Source organism: Protopterus annectens, chromosome 4.part0, assembly GCF_019279795.1.
Source record: "Protopterus annectens isolate FY-2018-M chromosome 4.part0, PAN1.0, whole genome shotgun sequence".
Taxonomy (NCBI): Eukaryota; Metazoa; Chordata; order Ceratodontiformes; family Protopteridae; genus Protopterus; species Protopterus annectens.
In genome coordinates this window covers 126,618,968-126,638,983 of record NC_056733.1, presented here as the reverse complement: position 1 = coordinate 126,638,983, position 20,016 = coordinate 126,618,968, and the positions used below count along the sequence as shown (strand labels likewise).

The following is a 20,016-nucleotide window of genomic DNA, read 5'->3' as shown; positions in this document are numbered from 1 at the left end:
GTAAGGGAACCAGATCTGTCGAGGCCAGAATGGGGCAATGAGGATCATTCTGCACCCCAACCGAGAGGCTTTCTGAAGTACTTGAAGCATCAGAGGTAGAGGGGGGTATGCGTAAAGAAGACCGGGAGGTCAAGCATGCATCAGAGCGTCTCTCGGAGAATCCCCTGGAGGGGGGATTAGAGCGAAAAAACTGTCGCAATTGGCATTTAAGGGAGAAGCAAAGAGATCGCAACAGGGAGTCCCCCACTGTGCGAAGATACGTTTAGCTACTTGAGAATTGAGAGACCACTCGTACGGGGAGAGAATGGTGCGACTGAGCTTGTCCGCTAGGATGTTGGACCGACCCGGAATATGCATTGCAATGAGAAAGCGGTTGGTGGAGATCGCCCATTCCCACACTCTCATGGCTTCTCGACATAAAGGGTAAGACCTGGTTCCCCCCTGTTTGTTGATGTACCAGACCACCGACATGTTGTCTGATTGAATCGCAATTGTTCCCAGGGGAAGGAGGGCTTGAAGTGCTTGCAACGCCAAGAGCACCACCCTCATTTCCAGAACATTGATATGCAGGGAGGTCTCTGAATCGCTCCACGTGCCTTGGACCATCTGGCCCGCAAAATGCCCCCCCCACCCGAGGCGGGAAGCGTCCGTGGTCACTGTAGCGAGAGGGGGAGATGCACAAAAAGGGCGGCCCCTGTGGAGGTCCGGGGAATGGAGCCACCACAAGAGAGACCGCTTGCAAGCCTTGCTGATTGCAATGGGATGATGCAGGGGTAGGGAGAGAAATGACCATTGCACCTGAAGTGTCCATTGAAGTACCCGCATGTTCAAGCGGGCAAGCGGAAGAAGAGTAATCGCTGCCGCCATAGACCCTAGCGTGCGACTTCCGGAACCACATCTTCTTCTGGCGCTTTTGGTTCCTAGAGTAGGACCTCTGGGGCACAGAGAAGCGGACTCCGATGACAGACAGCGTCTTCCCGTCCTTCTCGCTCTGAACCAAGGTGTCGCGAACCGTCTTGCCAAAAAGGGCAGAACCATCAAAGGGGGCGTTCGCGAATGACGCCTTGAAGGGCTCCGTAAAATCGCAGTGGCGGTGCCAGGCCTGGCGTCTTGTGACTAGGCCCACTCCTGCAGCTCTAGCGGCTCCCTCGGTAGCGTGGGAAAGTAACCACATAGAGGTGTTAGATACGGAATGAAGAGTGGCCATACGGGTGTAGTGCAAAAGTTTGTCCTCCTCCGACATGGACTCTGGGGGGGATGCAGCATATTCCTTGATAAGATCGCGCTGCATCCTAATGACATGTGCCAAACAGTTGAGCGCCCTCACTGAGAAGGTCGCTGAACTAAACATTCGCTTCCCCAAACGGTCCATCATCCGAGACTCCTTGCTCGGGGGATGGACTGAGGGTCTCTCCTGGGCGAGTTCCCTCTTGGTGGCTGCTGCCGACAACATGGCATCTACCGGGGGTCCCTTACTCCAGTGGGCACGGTCAGCAGGGGGCTAAGGATCCTGTCAGGCCTCTTGGGGATTGGCTGCATGGTGTCCAGTTCCTTCCACGCCCTGGTGGTAATAAGGTCCACCAGGGGGTCGGCAGGAGGGGACATCCAAGATGTAGACGGGCCCGCTTCAAATGCCTCCAAGAACATGGACCCGTCCGAGGAAGACTTTGGGGCAGACAACCCACCTCTTATCCGTAACATTTCCATGATGTCTCCAAAGGAGACATTCTCAGGGGGTGATCTTGGGGAGCCTTCCCCTTCCTCCAGTCAGTGTCTTCAGTTAAAGACTCGGGGGAGTCTATGTGCCTCCTCTTACACGTATGCTTGCGAGGTGCTTCCTCGGGGGGGGCTGTCCGAGGAGCCCTCGCCAGTAATGTCCAGATCCAAGGGAACTGCTTGGGGCAGTGAAGCGGGCTGTCACAGTGGCCGGGTGACAGAAGCCTGGCCCAGAGCAGATGGAGTGCGGGACGGAGCTGAAGCAAGGGCCGGGGGTCCGGATGCCCTCAACAGAGCCCTCTCCACTACATCAAAAGCCGAGGGGGAGCCAGCCTCGACAATAGGATCTGAAAGTCGGCTCCCCCTCGGATCCGATGAGTGGATCGGAGCCGGCGCCGAGCCCCTCGGATCTGAGGGAACAGTGCGCTCTGACAGGGACGGCGCCGAAGACACACTGAATCCCTCGGATCCGAAGCTCGGACCAAGGCTCTGAGAGGTCGGATCCAACAAACTCGAGGGCAGGGTCGGATCCGAAGTACCCAGTACTGTCGGCGCCGACCCACCCCCGGCTCCGAGGCTGCCCGGCTCCGAGCGCTCCGAACCCGGATAGCGGGTCGGAGAAGGAGCTATGGGCTTGAAAAATGGGGTCGAGCTCCCCCCCAGAGGGGGGGGGAGGCAGGAGCACTCCCATCTGCATCTGGGCCTGGATGAACCTTCGCATCATCCGGTCCAGATCAGCATCAGAGAGGCTGTAGGTAGACCTTGACGAGGCTACCGAGGTAGGCCTTGAATGCCGCATCGATAGCCTCGAAGGAGGTCGGGTCTCCTCATCCTCAGGCCCCGGTGAAAAACAAGGAGACCGGAGCCGAGGAGGAGGAGAGCCAGCAGCCAGAGAGGCCGGAGGAGAAGCCCGCTTAGCCGGCGGGGCCGAGACAGAGGACTCGGCCCGCCGCTTGTGGTGCTTCTCTCTCCGGTCCTTCTTCCTGGGTTCCCTCTCCTCCGAACCTGCAGAGGGAGTTTGAATCCCGGGAGGAGGAGGGGGAGCAGGCAAGGCAGGAACTGCCGGAGCAGTAACTACCAACGGGGCGGGGGCCGAAGCCGAGTCCGGGGGCAAGAGTCCCGCCAAGACCAGCTTTGACCTCCGCTCCTTCAATGCCCTGGGGTTGAACCCTGCACAGATTGAACACCCAGAAGTGAGGTGTTCAACCCCAAGGCATCAAACGCACAGAGTGTGGCCATCAGCAGGGGAAAGCTTATGGTCACACTCGGAGCATTTAGAGAAAATAGGCTTTGGGGCCTCAGACATACTTTTTTTTTTTTTTTTTTAAACAACAAAAAAAAAAAGTAAAGTACTGAAAACTACACACTCACACAAGGCCCCAAAGACAACTCACACACACTACTATGCACCAGCGAGGGGAGGGTAACAAAAGGTAAGTAAGTTAAACCCAAAAAAGATAAATTAGATAGGGAACCTAAAACTTTCACACAGTTTTTAAACTATCAAAAATCTAATTTTTAACCAGAAAAATATCACTTAGCTCAGGAGCTCCAGAAAATCCAGCTGTCACCATGCACGGCAAACTAGATCTGAGGTCATGTAGGGAGAGCAGGGCATTATGGGTGAGGGGAGGAGCTAGGAGCTCGGATGCATAGCTGGATAAACCATGCCGGTTCGGATCAGATATCGGATCCAAACCCACAGGTTGCTGACAAACGAATCTCCTACTTCAGATCTTTCGTTATTGTAATAGAATCCATATATATATATATATATATATATATATATATATATATATATATATATGTATATATATATATATATGTATATATATATATAAAATACAATATTAATGCTATGGCAGGAAACTTGACAGCTGAAAGATCTGGAGCTTAAACAGGAAAAATAAGTTATGTACCTACCATAACGTTCCATGTTAGTTGTCTTCATCTCGCCTTCTTTCTTGCTGGTTGGGATCGGAGACAATCCTTGGCTCCAACTCGGCCACCTTCAATAGCTCGAGAGCTGTTTACTGGCTTGAGGCTACCCCTTATCCCATAATGCCTAGCGATAGCTACCCAGATCTCGTTTGAAATAGCTAACTCCAGACATAACAAGAGAATAAACCAGTCAAAAGAACTGGTTGACTTATACCTCCCATATTCTCTAAATCAATAGAGGAAAAACAAAAGAACACTCAGCCAGTGAAAAAGGAACTCCTCTCAGTCCAATAGGATAGGGGGATGGAGCGTGGGATGCAAGAAAGAAGGCGAGATGAAGACAACTAACATGGAACGTTATGGTAGGGTACATAACTTCTTTATGTTAAGTTGTCTATCTCGCCTTCATTCTTGCAGGTTGGGACAGCGTCCCTAGCACGTAACATCCTGGGTGTCTCAGTGGAACAGACTCTTCAGAACAGTGGAACCAAAGTCAGCTCTGCTCTGGGAGACCATATCCAGCTTGTAATGAGAAATAAAGGTATGAGGGTTTGCCCACATGGCAGCTGCACAGATAGAATCCATGGGCAACCTAGACTGAAAGGCTAGAGAGGTGGCCAAGGCCCTAGTAGAATGACCTTTCGGTTTAACTGGTAACTTTTTGTTCCTTAACTGATAAATAAAAGTAATAGTGTGGGACAACCATCTAGATAAGGTCACCTTCGAAACTGGGAGACCTTGTTTGTTTAAGGCATAAGAAAGGAATAATTGGTCTGACTTTCTTATTTCTTTAGCTCTCTGCAGGTAAAAACGCAATTGTCTATGAACGTCCAGTTGGTGGAGTTTGTACTCTGCCTTGTTGCTATGATTTGGGAAAAATACAGGGAGATCTATAGATTGGTTTAAATTATTTTCTGAGCATACTTTAGGAAGAAACGAAGGATTAGTCCACAGAGCAACTCTGTCCTTATGAAACACCAGGTAGGGAGGACGAACACATAGTGCCTGAATTTCTGAGACACGCCTAGCTGAAGTGATAGCTACCAGAAAGAGTGTCTTCCAAGATAGAAACTTGATGGAGGAGGATGCTGCTGGTTTAAAAGGGGGCAGAATTAATGAAGTTAGGACTAAATTAAGGTCCCAAGGAGGAGGGGGATCTCTCACTGGAGCCCTAAGAAGAGATGTCCCTCTCAAAAAAAGCTTTAGAGAGCTTATGAGACATAATGTTGGAATTTGACAAACCAACATGAAAATCAGAAATAGCCGCTACCTGTACCCTAATCGTAGTGGAAGCGGACCCGGAGTGAAACAGTTGTGCTAAGAATTCCAGAATTTCGTGGACTGGGGCTGAGAAGGGATCCACATTCCTAGCCTCTGCCCAACAAGAAAAACATTTTCATTTGCTAGCATAAGTTTTTCTCGTTGTAGACTTATGAGAGGAAACGATAATCTGATGGACTGCTGGGGAAATGCTAGGTAGCCTGGCTAAGGTTGGAAGTGGAGCAACCAAGCCGTGAGCTGGAGAGTTTGGAGGGATTGATGCAACCCACCTGACTGATGAACCAGGAGGTCTGGAATTGGGTCCAGAGTCCAGGGCTGATCGAGAAGGTAATGGTGCAGGAACGGGAACCATATCTGTCGAGGCCAGTAGGGGGCAATGAGGATCATTTTGCATCCCAACGATATTGTTTTCTGTATGCGATTCGTTATCAGGGGAAATGGAGGAAAGGCATAAAGAAGTCCCTGAGGCCAATCATGGACTAGAGCGTCTCTGGGTATGTGACCTGGAAGCGGAAGGAGGGAGAAGTAGTTGCTGCATTTGCTGTTGAAGGGGGTGGCAAAAAAGATCACAGAAAGGTTGTCCCCATTTGCGGGAAATAAGATTCGCAACTTCCTGATTCAGAGACCACTCGTGAGGCATGAGGATAGCTCTGCTGAGCCTGTCCGCTATGACGTTGGATCTCCCAGGGATGTGCGTTGCAATCAGAAAACGTTGGGAGGAAATCACCCAATGCCAAAGTCTGAGTGCTTCTCGACACAGGGGGTAGGATCTGGTTCCGCCCTGCTTGTTGATGTACCACACCACTGACATGTTGTCTGTTTGAATTGCAATGGTCCCGGAAGGAAGTGACTCTTGAAGAGCTTGCAACGCTAGGAGCACGGCTCTCATTTCTAGGACATTTATGTGCAGATGGTACTCGTGAGGTTGCCAAGTGCCTTGAACTGTCCTGTCCAGACAATGCCCCCCCCATACCCTATCAGGGAGGCGTCTGTCGTCACTGTGGCTACCAGAGGAGGTTGTATGAAAGGTCTGCCCTGAGTAACTAGTGGGGAGACCATCCACCATGAAAGGTGTCTTTTGCATGCCTCGGTGATCAGAATCATGTGAGTCATGGGTAGCTCTTGGAAAGACCACTGCATGAACAGAAGCCACTGAAGAATTCTCATATGAAAGCGCTCTAGTGGGATTAGAAGGATGGCAGCTGCCATGGAGCCCAGAGTTTGAAGGAAGTACCTGACTTGGATCCTTTTGCTCTGCATTAGAATTTGTACTTGTGGACGAATTGCGGACACTCTTTCTAGTGGTAACCTTGCGAACATACCCCTTGTGTCTAAGTCTGCTCCTATGTTAGTGATAGATTGACAGGGCAACAAGGCAGATTTTTCTAAATTTATTGTAATGCCTAGCTGGGTGCAGATTGTGATTGTATAATCCCGCGCTTGTAGGAGTTGATGCCTGGTGGTAGCAGTGAGGAGCCAGTCGTCTAGATATGGAAACACCTGGAATCCTTGACGTCTAAGGTGAGCTGTGACCACTGCCATACATTTGGTGAACACCCTGGGGGCTGTGGTGAGACAAAGCAGAGCTCTGAACTGGTAATGACTGGCCCCTACCCGGAAGCGAAGATATCTCCTGGAGTGCCTGTCCATCTTGATATGGTAGTACACGTCCTGAAGATCTATCGAGCACATCCAACTGTCCTGACCCAGAAAGGGTAGAATGGACTGTATCGTGACCATCCGAAACTTTGTTCTTTGTACAGACCTGTTTAGTCTGCTGAGATCCAGAATCGGTCTCCAGTCCCCTGTCTTTTTTGGTATCAAAAAAAACCTTGAGTAAGTTCCGGATCCGTGCTGGTCTGCGGGGACTTCCTGGATGGCTCTTTTTTCTAGCAGTTTTGAAACTTCTATTACTGCTTGCTCCTTCAGATTGGATGGAACATCTGGAAGGATTTTCTTTGATGGTAAGGGGGGGTTGATGGAAGGGAATTTTGTAACCTCCGGATATAATGGACCGTACTGTTAAATTTTGTCAGGCTTTTGGGTACAGTTAAAGTCTTCCCCCGACTGCCTCCAGAGGTAAGCAGCCGGGCAACCCTTCAGGGATGCTGAAAGGGCTTATCAGAGAAAGATTCTCTGTTGCCCTGATTCTGCGGACCCCCTCTGTCACGAGGGTGGCGTCTATTATTAACCACATCTTACCACTCTTCTGACCCTTGGGGTAAGGTCTAAAGGGAATGGAAAAATGGACTCCCATGGCAGAGAGAGTCTTGCCTTCTTGTTCACACCTAGTCAATGTGTCTTTCACCTGTGGCCCAAAGAGAAAGGAGCCATCAAAGGGGGTTATTGGTGAAGGACGCTCGAAAGGGTTCCGCAAAGTTACACAGCCGCATCCACGCATGCCTCCTAAGGGCCACACCCGTGCCCGCGGCTCTAGTCGCCCCATCGGCTGCATAGGAAATGAGCCTCATGGAGGAGTTAACTACAGAATTGTGTCGCTAGCTGGGAAGCTACTTTAGCTTGTGCTCCCTCAGCTGTAGGATCTTGAAGGGTATCTCCAAGCTCTTTAAGGAGATCCCTTTGAAGTCGATTAAAATGACATAGGTAGTTCAGTGATCTCATGGAGAAGGTCGCTGAAGCAAACATTCGATTCTCGTACCTGTCCATCGCCCTAGACTCCTTGTTAGGGGGATGAACAGATGAAGAGGTCTCCGCTATCTCTTTTTTGGTGGCTGCTGCTACTACCATGGCATCAACTGGCACACCTTTAGAAAGGAATTGCTTATCCTGGGGAGCTGTAATAAATTTACCAGGTCTCCTCGGAGTTGGTTCCACTGTGTCCGGAGCTGACCAAGCCTTTCGAGCCATTACTGATATAAGTGGATCGAAAGGTGGAGAAACCCAGGAGGTGGAAAGTCGGGAACTGAAAGCATCCAGGAATACAGACTCATCCTTGGTAGGGGCTAGGGGATTCCAGTTCCCCCTCTGCCTAAGCATTTCCAGGATGTCCGAGAAGGAAACATCTTTAGAGGGGGATCTCGGGGGCCCTTCCAATTCATCTAAGTCTGTATCAGAAGTGACAGACTCAGGGGAGTCAATGTGCTTCCTCTTGCACTTCTTCTTCCGAGGGGGCTCCTCTGAGTGATCACTGGCTGTGAACTCTTTGCCGGTGAATCCTGGGGTTTTAACAGACCCCTAAGAATCAGTTTGTTCTTACCCTCATGCAGGACTCTTGGACTAAAATCATGGCAAACAGAACAAGAGTCCTGCAGGTGAACAGCGCCTAAACAGTAGACGCAACTAGTGTGCCCATCTGTCAGAGAAATTTTCTGACAGCATGAGTCACACTTCTTGAATCCAGAAACCTTAGCTTCCTTAGACATGCTGTACCAAAAAAAGGAAGACTAACTAAGTAAATACAGACAAGAACAAGAACAGTACTACACTAGACAAAAAACACACTAGTACTATCTATAACTATGAAGGAAATCTAAGATATAATATAGTTAAAATTTTTTTTATTTTTTTACCATAAGGGAAAAGAAATAGGAGAGCCTCTAAGTTAAACGGCTAACCTAGGGATGGGGGAGGGGCGGGGAGAACTCTCAAACTTAAACGAGTTTTACAAAAAAGGAGAGACACTAAAGAAAAAATAACTACAACACGTATCACTAACTCTAAACAGAAAAGATACTAGAAAAATTTAAATTTTTGAGGAAAGTTTACACAAAAAGTTAAATATACAAGCCTGAGCCAGAAAAAGACACCCTCGCAGCTGAAGTGGCAAACGAGATCTGGGTAGCTATTGCTAGGCATCATGGGATAAGGGGTAGCCTCGAGCCAGTAAACAGCTCTCGAGCTATTGAAGGTGACTGAGTCGGAGTCGAGGATCGGCTCCGATCCCAACCAGCAAGAATGAAGGTGAGACAGACAACTTAACATCTATGGTTCCTAACAGCAATTCAATTAGATCTCTCCCAAAGAGAAGGATTGGGGGGGGGGGGGGGTTGAGGAAGAATGAAAATGGACAACACAGATGGAACATTATGGTGAGTACATAACTTCTTTATCTGATGTCATTTTCATTTGTTTCTCAACCAAAGGGACAGAGTCCCCAGCTACGGTAACCTTGGGTGGCCCTCACGGAAGGATGTTCAAGAGCAGTGTTGAACCAAAGGCAGTCCTATTCCTGAAAATGATATCAAATTTGTAATGTGCAATAAAGGTATGAGTATTTGACTAAAAAGCAGCTGTGCAAATATCATCAATAGAGGCTCTAGAAAAGATGGTGAAGTAGACCTTGACCTGGTTGAATGTGCCTTCAATTGTCTAGGTAATACAACACCTTTTGAAGAGTAGATGTAGAAAATGCAATCAATTAATTTGGTCAGGGTAGTCTTGGAGACTTACCTTCCCATTCTTAATTTAAAAAAGGAAACAAATAGTTGATCAGATTTTTTGAATACTTTTGTTCTGTCCAGGTAAAAAATGCAACTGACCATGTACATCAAGAAGATGAAGAGTATAGCTTCCTTTATTTTCAAATTTAGGGAAGAAAACTGGTAAACTGACAACATGACTGATATTATTCTTAGAGGCAACTTTTGGCAAAAAAGAAGGATGTGTGTGTGAAAGGTAACTCTGTCTTTCTGAAAAATCTAATACAGTGGTTTGGAAGATGCTCGTCTTGCAGAGGTTATATAGCTACCAAAAACACAGTTTTCCAAGAAAGAAATATCAGATCCATCTTGGTGGATGGCTCAAAAGGGGAATGTACTAAGGCTTGTAAAACCATGGTAAGATCCCAAGGTGGAGTGGGGTCCTATATTGAAGGTCTAAGTAAGAAAGTACCCCTAAAAAATTTCTTTACACAATTTAGATGATGCTAAAGATGAAGCATTATCCCCTATATGTTAGTTGGAGATGGCTGCTAATTGAACTTCAATAGTAGTGAAACTTGCTCCATACTGGAAAACTGAGGGAAGGAAGTTTAATACTGCTGGGATCGTAGTAGTGAAGGGATCCAATTGTTTCTGATGAACCCAAACAGTGAATCTTTTCCATTTACTCTTGTAGATTTTTCGAGTAGAAGTTGTATGAGAAGATACTAATTTTTTTGAACTGGAGAGGAAAGACTGCAATGTCTAGCCATGTCTAACCGTGCAGTCAGTTTGGGGCCTACAAGATCTGGGTGAATCTGTCCTGATGGATGAGATAGGAGATCTTGACTGGGATCCAGCATCCAAGGAGGGCGTATTAGGTGAGACCAAAGGAAGGTGAACCTCACCTGTCGAGTCCAAAAGGGAACAATGAGGATCACTCTGCTCTTCATCCATTGTGTTTTCTGTAGAAATTTGGGGGTGAGAGGTAGGAGAGGATAAGCGTAAAGGAGACCAGAGGGCCAGACATGAATTAGAGCATCTCTCAGTAACTGTTCCTGAGGAGGGATCAGGGCAAAGAACCTGCTGAATTTACTGTTGGGGGGGGGGTGCAAATATATCGCAGCAAGGATGACTGCACTTGTGGAAGATCATGTTTGTCACCGATTGTTTGAGAAGCCACTCATGAAGAACGAGGATAGTCCTGCTTAGCTTGTCTGCTAGAATTTTGAACTTCCCCAGTATGTGCATTGCTACTAAGAAGTGGTTGGAAGAGATCTCCCATTCCAAACCCTCATTGTTTCTCGACAAAGGGGGTATAATCTGGCTCCCCGTTTGTTGATATAAACTACTGATAAGTTGTCCATTTGTAATGCAATAGTCCCTAGACGGAGAAAGCTCTGAAAGGCCTGCAACACTAGAAACACTGCTCTCATCTCTAAGACACTGATATACAGATTCATCTCTTGTATCAGCCATGTGCATTGGACCGTCTGCCCCAAGAAATACCCCTCACCTCAACTGAGAGGTGTCTGTGGTGAATGTGGTGCTGGGGGGAGGAAGTATAAATGGACACCCTCGCTTGATTTCTTTGGAATGGACCCATCAAAGAAGAAAATCTTTGCACACTTGAGACAACTTTATGGGATGACTCAAGGGATGGCAATGAAAATACCACTACATCGCTAGAGTCCATTGGAGGATTTTCATGTGTAAGCAAGCTGTTGAAATCAAAATTATAGTGGACCATCAAACCTAATGCTTTGAAGATCAATCTTGCTGGTAGCATTGGAATGGTAAGGATCTGCCTGGCATGTGTTCTCAATGCAAGAATTCTGTTCTGAGGTAGGAAAGCTAGACAGTTGTGTCCAAATGGGCCTCTATGAAATCTATCACTTGAAATGGTTGCAGATAAGATTTTTGCATGTTGATGATGATTCCCACTGCAGTTGCTAGGTGGAGCAGCTAATCTATGGGTTGTACTTGTAAATGCCTGGTTGGTTCTGTCAGGAATCAGTCATCTAACTAGGGAAACACTCTGAATCCAAGCAGTCTCAGGTGAGCTGCTACCACTGCCATACATATGGTGAATACCATGGGGGCTCTGGTAAGACCAACGGGCAGGACTCTGAACTGACTCCCAGCTGGAAACAGAGATACCTTCATGACCATCTGTTTATTTTGATGTGATAGTACCCATTATTGAAGGTCAGTTGAACACATCCAGTCGTCCTTCTGAAAAACAGATAGAATGGACTGGACTGTGACCATCTGGAATATGGAGTTCTTTACAAACTGGTTCAGGCAGGTTAGGTCCAGAATTGGCCTCAATCCCCTGTCTTTTTTGGCACTAAAAAGAACCTTGAGTAAATTATGGATCTTGTTTGGTCTGATGGGACCTTCTGAATTGACCCTTTTGTCTAGAAACTGCAATTTCTTGAGCTGCTAACTCCCCCTGACTGGGTGGAACATCAGAGAGAATTTTGTTTTGTTTTCCTGGAAGTTGTAAACAGGAAATGAAGTATCATCTGGACATGATCCTTTGCAACCAAAGATCATTTGAGATGGCTAGCCTGACATCTTGGTGCAAGGATAAGTGCCCCCTAACTGCCTCCAGAGAGGGATAGTTGAGCAATCTTTCAGGAGCGCTGGAAGGACCTGTCTGAGAAACAGTCTCGAGATTCTTAATTCTGTGGACCCCCTCTGACACGTGGGTGTCTATCATTATAATTGTTTTCCCATCTGCCTCTGGGGGAAAAATACCCCGTGTGACTCCTAGAAAGGACCTTGAGACTTCTTGAACCACAATTTTCTTACCAACATGCTGGTTCCTAGGAAAGGGTCTCTATGGGGTGGAAAAGCGAATTCTAACAGCTGACAAGACCTTTCCACCCAGTTCACTCAGGAGGAGAGAGTCTTTATCACTGTTGGGCCAAACAATAACAATCTATCAAAGGGAGCATTGATGAGCAACACCTTGAAAGGTTCCGCAAAGTCACATAACTGCATCCAGGCATGTCTCTTTATGGCTATGCCTGAACCAGCCGCCCTTGAGGTACTCTCTGCATCATGCGAGATTAACCTCATGGACACATTTGAGATGGACTGTAGCATGGTCATTTTTGAGGAAAAGGTTTTCTGTTTCACTGCAGACATGTGCCCTGGATAGAATTAGAGATTTCCTTTATTAAGTCTCTCTCTGATCTGGTGAAGTGTGCCAGGTAATTCAGTGATCACAATATGAAAGTCGCTGATGCATTGACCCGTTTTCCAAATCTGTCCAAAGCCCTAGACTCCCTCTCAGGGGGATGGATAGTGGAGTTCTGTTCCACTAGCTCCTTCTTCATGGCTGCAGCAATAACCATGGGCATCTATGGGAATTCCTTTCATCCAGTGCTGTCTGTCTGTCAGGGCACTAAGTATATTATCCCCTCATTTTGGAATAGGTTCCAGAGAGACGGTTCCTTCCATGCCCTGTGGGAGACAAGATCTATAAGCTCATCTGCAAGGGGTAACCCAAGATGTAGAAGGGCCAGACCCGAAGGCTTCCAAAAGCACAGATTCCTCCTGGGAAGGGCTTTGGGCAGACCAACCACCTTTCCGGCAAAAGATCTCTAGATGTCTCCAAATGAAACATCTTTCTGTGGAGATCCAGAGGGCCCCTCCCCCCATCGAAGTTGGGGTCTTCTGTGAGAGATTCCTGAAGGGAATAAAGGTGCCTTCTTTTGCACGTTGTCTTACAAGTAACCTCCTCAGTGGGATGTTTCGGGTAGGTATCAGAAGAGACGGGGAGCTCCATAGGTGAAACTGTTTAGAAGCTCTTCTGGGCTGGCTGTCCCTGAGGTGGAGGATATGAAGGCTCAGACACAGGATCCAGAGAAGGACTAGGATACGGATAGCAGGACGGGACTGTCAAAGATATTCCTGGCTTGGAGAAGATCGTCTCCACCACTTTGAAGGCAGAGGGATCCGGAGAGACCAAGGACAATCCCTCCAGATTCAAAAGTATCAGAACAAACAGCCCCCAAATCTCATCAATCCCTTGTTCCGGGGTGGTGGTGGGGGGGGGGGGTCACAGCCAAGTTATCATTTATCATACACTGAGGCTCCAAGGGGAAGCAACAGCTCTGAAAACTTCAGAGTTGAAGTCAGCCCCTCAGACCCGACACCGATACTTAGGCTCTGAGAACTGTCATGCTCCAACAGCGTCAGAGCTGAATGGATCAGGGAGGTAGTCAGAGTCAAAGTAGGAAGAAGTGTTGGATCTGGCATGTCCACTCCCAGGGCCTTAGGATCTGTGGAATCCAAAACAGTTGGTTGGATCAGAAAAGAAGTAACAATGGAAAGAAAAGCAGGTTGGCAGCTTTTAGATCCAGTGAGGGACGGAGCTGGCAACCCCCCCATCTAGATCAGTGTTCTGAGAAATTTACTCATCATCCTATCCACCTCCACTTCAGACAGACTACGAGAGAACCTAATGGAAGAAGATGGCCTAGATGAACTTCTGGGAGATTCCTGTAGAAGGGGTGACCTTAACCTCAGAGGGACTAGTTCCTGGGAGAATCTGGGAACAGGGGTCAAAGGTGACATTGAGGTAGACTATTTTGGATCCAAAGCCTTTGGATCTGACAGTGTTAGAACCTTTTTAGGAGGTTGTGAAGACAAAGTGTGTGGAGGATTCTGGGCAGGAGAGCACTTGCGGGCTCCCTGGGTACCCTTTGTTTGAAGGACGCACAAACAGCACATCATGGAGAGTCCAGATGTGCTGGGCCTAAAAAAGAAGTTATGTACTTACCATAACGTTCCATGTGAGTTGTTCATTTCACCTTCATTCTTTACTGATGGGTTCAGAGCCGATCCCTTGGCCCCGATATGGCATGGCCAATTGCAAATCTCGAGGTCTTCAAATAGCTGAAGGCCAAGTCCCTATCCCATGAAGCACCAGTGAATTACCTCAGATCTTGTTTGCTGCGTATACCAATACCATGTCATTCTTTCACTCCCAGAGAAAGGAACAGAAGTTTTGAGTAACCAGGATGGATCCAGCTGTCAGCCCAGCAGGGGGTAGGAGGGAGGGATGTAAGAATGAAGGCAAAATGAACAACTCACATGGAACATTATGGTAAGTACATAACTTCTTTATGTGAAGTTGTTCAAAAGTAATGAGGTTTTGACCAAGTGGCTGCTGCACAAATGTTATCAATGGGAAGTCTGGCAGAAAAGGCAGAAGATGGAGAAACTGCTCTGGTTGAGTGAGGTTTAATCTTGTGTTGCAGAGGCATATTGGCATCTGAATAGGCAAAGGTGATATAATCAGATAACCAATTAGACAGAGTTCTTTTAGCCAGTGGCCTCCCCTTCCCGGAGTCTGAAAATGAAACAAAAAGCTGGTCTGATTTCATGAAATCTTTTGTTCTATCCAAATAAAATCTGAGCTGTCTGTGAACATCTAGTTTGTGCAGCATATATTCTAAATTGTTAGAATGATTGGGGAAGAATACTGGCAAATCAATAACTTGGTTGAGATTGGTTTCAGTGCAAACTTTGGGCAAGAATGAGAGATTTGTTCTGAGTGATACTCTTGTCAGCATGAAATATCAAATAGGGAGGGTGGATGGATAAAGTCTGAAGCTCTGACACTCTGCGGGCAGAAGTAATAGCTACCAGAAAGATGGTCTTCCAAGACAAAAATTTGAGATCACAAGATGAAGCTGGTTCAAAAGGGGGAAGAATTATGTGGGAAAGCATAAAATTTAGATTCCATGTAGAATAGGGAGATTTCACAGGTGGTCTAATATGAAAAGTCCCTTTGAGAAAGGCTTTGGATAACTTGTGAGACATGATAATCAATCTTTCAAATCCAAGATGAAAATTAGAAATAGCAGCCAATTGAACCCTGTTGCTGCTGCAGCTCCTTTGTTAAAGATCATAGTCAAGAACACTACGATGGAGGCCATAGGAGCTTGGTAAGGATCAATATTATTTTTAGAGGCCAACATGCAAATATTTTTTCCATTTGTTAAGGTATAGCTTCCTAGTAGAGGACTTATGAGAAGACAAAAGGATCTGTTTTGTCTCATTGGAGAGGTTATGGAACCTGGCCATGATGGGAACTGGAGCAGCCAAGCTGTGAGCTTCAGGGACTGCAGAGAGGGATGAAGATCCCCTGACGGGTGCGTCAGCAGGTCTGGAAATGGGTCCACAATCCAAGGATCCTCCAAAAGATGAAGTTGAAGGAAGGGGAACCAAATCTGATGAGGTCAATGAGGGGTTATTAGAATGATGGTCCTTCCCAGGGCTTTTGCTTTCTGTAGAACATTGGGTATCAACGGGATTGGTGGATACGATCTGAGGAAGACAACAGTCGAAAGCGCTTATCGGATATCTTCAAGGGACAGTTTTGAGCTTTTTTATTTTTCATTTTATTTCAAGTCGAAGTTTTATTCGTATTAAAGGACTACATTTTTATTGGAACATTTGTGGATTTCGTTGATTGGCCATCCTTGAGTGGATTTTCTGTCTTTTTTCTGAAAATAGAATTTAGGGTAGCAAGCTGGGCAGCAACTTTGTTGGAAGCTCCTGCAGCTACTGTACCCTGAAGAGTATCTCCCAACTCCTTAAGGAGATCTCTTTGCAACCTAGTAAAATGGGTTAAATAGTTCAGCGAACAGACAGCAAAGGTCGCTGAACTAAACATGCGCTTCCCATATCTCTCCATAATCCTGGAGTCTCTGTTAGGAGGATGGATAGATGAGGAAGTCTCAGACATTTCCTTCTTGGTGGCTGCCACCACCACCGTGGCATCAACCGGAACACATTTTGTTAAGAATGTTTTGTGAAGGGGGGCAGAAAAAAATGTATTATGCCTCCTAGGGACAGGCTCCATAGTGTCCAGAGACTTCCACACCCTTTGTGAGAACAGCTGCATCCGCTCATCGAAGGGTGGACACACCCAACCAGTGGAGGGCTGAGACCCGAAAGCCTTCAGGAGAACTAACTCATCCTCAGTAGGGCTTTTGGACCGCCAGTCACCCCTCTGCCTGAGGATCACAAGTATCTCAGCGAAGGAGATATCCTCAGAGGGGGACCGTGGGGACCCTTCTGACTCATCTAAGTCAGTATCTGATGTAAGAGACTCCTGTGGGGAGTCTAGGTGTTTCTTCTTGCACAATCTCTTCCTGGGAACCTCATCAGTGAGAGCTTCTGGTGAGGTCTTGGAGGAGCATGGGCCACCCAATGGGGCTTCCTGAGGCTCTGTGTCTCTACATTTGGTCAGGACGTGTGAGGCAGAAGCAGACACAGGCACTTTAGGGGAGGAGGAAGGCAGACCTGAGGTCAAGGATGTCCTAGGAGACATGACTCTCCACATGGCATCAAAAGTACCTTTGCTGTGATGCGAGGGAGCCGACAGATCCGAAGAAACCGTCGACACCCCCGGCACCGGGACAGTGGGCTCCGAGCCCAAGGTAGGAGTTGAGCTCATCTGACCCAAGGCCCCGAAAGGCAAAGTTGGAACCGACAAGTCGGTCTGACTGTCATTCCCGGACCCGGCCAGAGAGTGTTGGCTCCTAGAGTCCTCAATAGGCACCGAAGACGTCAGAGTACAAGGAGTCAAAGACACTGGAGCAAGCGTGGCTCTGAGAGTTCCACTAACATCAGGTCTGCCTCCTCCGGCTCCGAAGGACCAGCATGGTTTGGAGGAGGAATAGTTAGAGTTGGTGCATTGGTCTTCGGCTCCGAAGCCATTTGGGTTGAAGCCAATAACATTTTGGCTAATGCCGGTGCGGATAACAGCATCTGTACTACATGATCCACGTCCAGATCCGACAGGCTGAGAGATGATCGAGAGGATCGTACCGAAGGTGGTACTGACTGGAGAACTGGACTCTTTGGCGCTTTGGACACTGGTTCCAAGACTGGGGACTGGCTCTGAAAGGTAAAGGCTGTCAGCGCCGAGGGCAGTGGAGCCGAAGTCGAAGACTTCTTTGATTATTTTGAGTCCGATGTCTTGGAAGAGTTTGAAGACCTGCTAGAACCATACTGGTCACTCAAAGCTTCCTGAAATGAAGGCTTCAACAAGCCTCTATCGATTAGTTTTCTCTTCCTTTCCTGCAGGACCCTAGAGGAGAAGGAATGACAAATGGCACAACTGTCTTGCAAATGCAGATCCCCTAGACAGTCAACACAATTAACGTGGCTGTCTGTAACAGACATTTTCTGGCCACACTTTGAGAACTTTTTGAACCCAGACTTAGGGTGCTTATCTTGGTCAGCCATAATAATGTTAGAAAAAAATTACTGTTAACCACAAAAAAAAACTACAACAGAAATTTTTCACAGAAGCCTGTAATAATTGCAGACTAAATCACCAATAGAAAATCTCCACACGAGCCTTAAATAAAAGCAGGCTAAATCACACACACACAATATAACAAGTATAAATGTGATATCACACAAGCAGACTATGCAAAAGGAGATAGCTGCTGAGAAACAATAACCTTATCTAAATTAAGTAATGTTTACTGTAAATTTTAACAGTAATAAAGAACTAAGCCTTATCTAAAATACAGAAGGCTAGACAGACCACACAGCAAATCTAAGTGACTATAACTAGCTAAGAAATTTGGCAAAGGTCACTGAATAATACAAAGCAAGCTGAAAAATAAACAGTAACCTTTTCTAGATTATCTAAGGTTTACTGTACTAAACCTTATCTAGAAAAAGCAGAAAACTAAACAGACCACACCAAGTAGAGAAAACTACTACTAAACTAAGCCTAAAAGAGGACAACTAGAAATTTATAAAGAACAGTAAATGGGAAGGGAAAACACACTGAAAATTAAAATGACAAAAAATACACCGAACCCACAGACATTGCCAACATCCTAGCTGACAGGTTCAGCGCAAACTTCTCCCTCCCCCCCCCACCAAAAGGGCAAATATCTATCCCAGCAGAGTGCTGCCCCCTGACATCTCAGATGCTCAGGTAAGAGCCGCCCTCTCCAAAGCAAAAAAAGTACAGTTTTGTACCTACCATAAATGTAGATGTCCGATAGATATGCAACTGCAGTCCTGACATATGGGTTGTCCTGCCTCAGGCAGCCCTTTGGTCAGCCAGATTCCAAAGTCTGGGTCCGGCGTCGGCAGATGTCGCCTCCTCCCCGACGTCAGAGCGGCTGGAGTATAAAGGCATCAGCCGACGCCATCTTCTTCAGTGTTTCTTGCCCCAGATGCCAGGTGCCCTCCAAGGAAGGCTAAATTTTGTGAATGGATAAACAGATAAAACCAGACATGCACAACAGTAATAAACAGATACACCATAATATATATATCCCCAGCTGATAGGAAAGGGGAGAAAGGACCCAAAAGGGGAAAAACAGAGGGGTAGGAGGGAGGGAAAACCTGACTGCAGTTGCATATCTATCGGACATCTACATTTATGGTAGGTACAAAACTGTACTATGTCCTTCAAGAATGCAACTGCAGTCCTGACATATGGGTTGAATACCATAGCCAAGCTGGGGGTGGTAGGACTAAGCAAGAGATGGTGTAGCTAGAAGGCCCTGCAGGACTGCCGAAGCAAAGCCTGCTCGGGATCTGAAGTATAATGGCAGGTTGTAGTGTTTGGTAAATGTATGCACGGAGCTCCATGTAGCAGCCTCTAGAATGTCTTTTGTAGCCACTCCTCTTAGAAAAGCTGTGGATGTGGCCATAGCTCTGGTGGAGTGTGGTCTAATATTAGCTGGCACACTTTTTCCATGAAAAGAATAACAGAATCTGATGCAGTGTCCAATCCATTTTGAGATAGTTTGTTTGGTGACTGCTTTTCCTTGCACTCCAGCAGCACAGGCTACAAACAGTTGGCCAGACTTCCTGGTGGACTTTGTCCTGTCCAAGTAGTAGCGTAGTTGTCTGTGAATGTCTAAAGTATGCAGCAGCTTTTCCCCTTTATTTTGAGGGTTAGGAAAGAAAGTAGGCATGTGAATTGCTTGGTTTAGAGACACTCTGGATATCACCTTAGGCATGAATGAAGGATTGGTCCTAAGGGAAACTCTGTCCTGATGAAAGATGAGAAAAGGAGGAACTGCCATGAGGGCCTGTATCTCCGAGACTCTTCTTGCTGAGGTGACTGCCAACAGGAAAAACGTTTTCCAAGAGAGAAATTGCATTTCTGAAGATGCTGCTGGTTCAAAAGGAGGAAGAGTTAATTTTTCCAAGACGTAATTGAGGTCCCATGCAGGAATTGGTTGCTTCCTTGGAGGTTTGATATTCTTTATGCCTCTTAGATGCTGTCTTAGCAAGGGATGCGAAAACACAGGTGGATCACAGTTGTAATGTGCTGAGATAGCTGAAGCGTGGATTTTGATGGAAGAGTATGAGAGGCCATTGTGAAACATTTCTGCCAAGTATTCTAATATCTGAGGTATGTTCATCAGTGATGCATCCTGGCCCTTGTTGACATTCCAGATGGTGAATCTCTTCCATTTGGCTGAATAGGTCTTTCTGGTGGAGGGTCTGCGTGCCTCCAGCAAAATTTCCTGAACTTTTTCGGAGAGGGAGTCATGGATCTGAGTCATGGAACTCTCCAAGCTGTCAGCTTTAAGGTTTGCAGGTTCTGATGAACAGTCTTGTAACTGTGTTGAGTCAGGAGCAGAGGCCATTGAGGCAAGGGCCACGGTTTGGTGTGAGTTATGCTCAG

The 20,016-nt window shown here is 46.9% G+C and overlaps 1 protein-coding gene across 1 annotated transcript in view; it reads right to left on the bottom strand.

Annotated features, from left to right (window-relative positions):
• Nucleotides 1–20,016, bottom strand: part of LOC122800226 (dynein axonemal heavy chain 17-like) — a 17,083,451-nt gene that overhangs the window by 13,347,203 nt on the left and 3,716,232 nt on the right. The window lies entirely within an intron of this gene.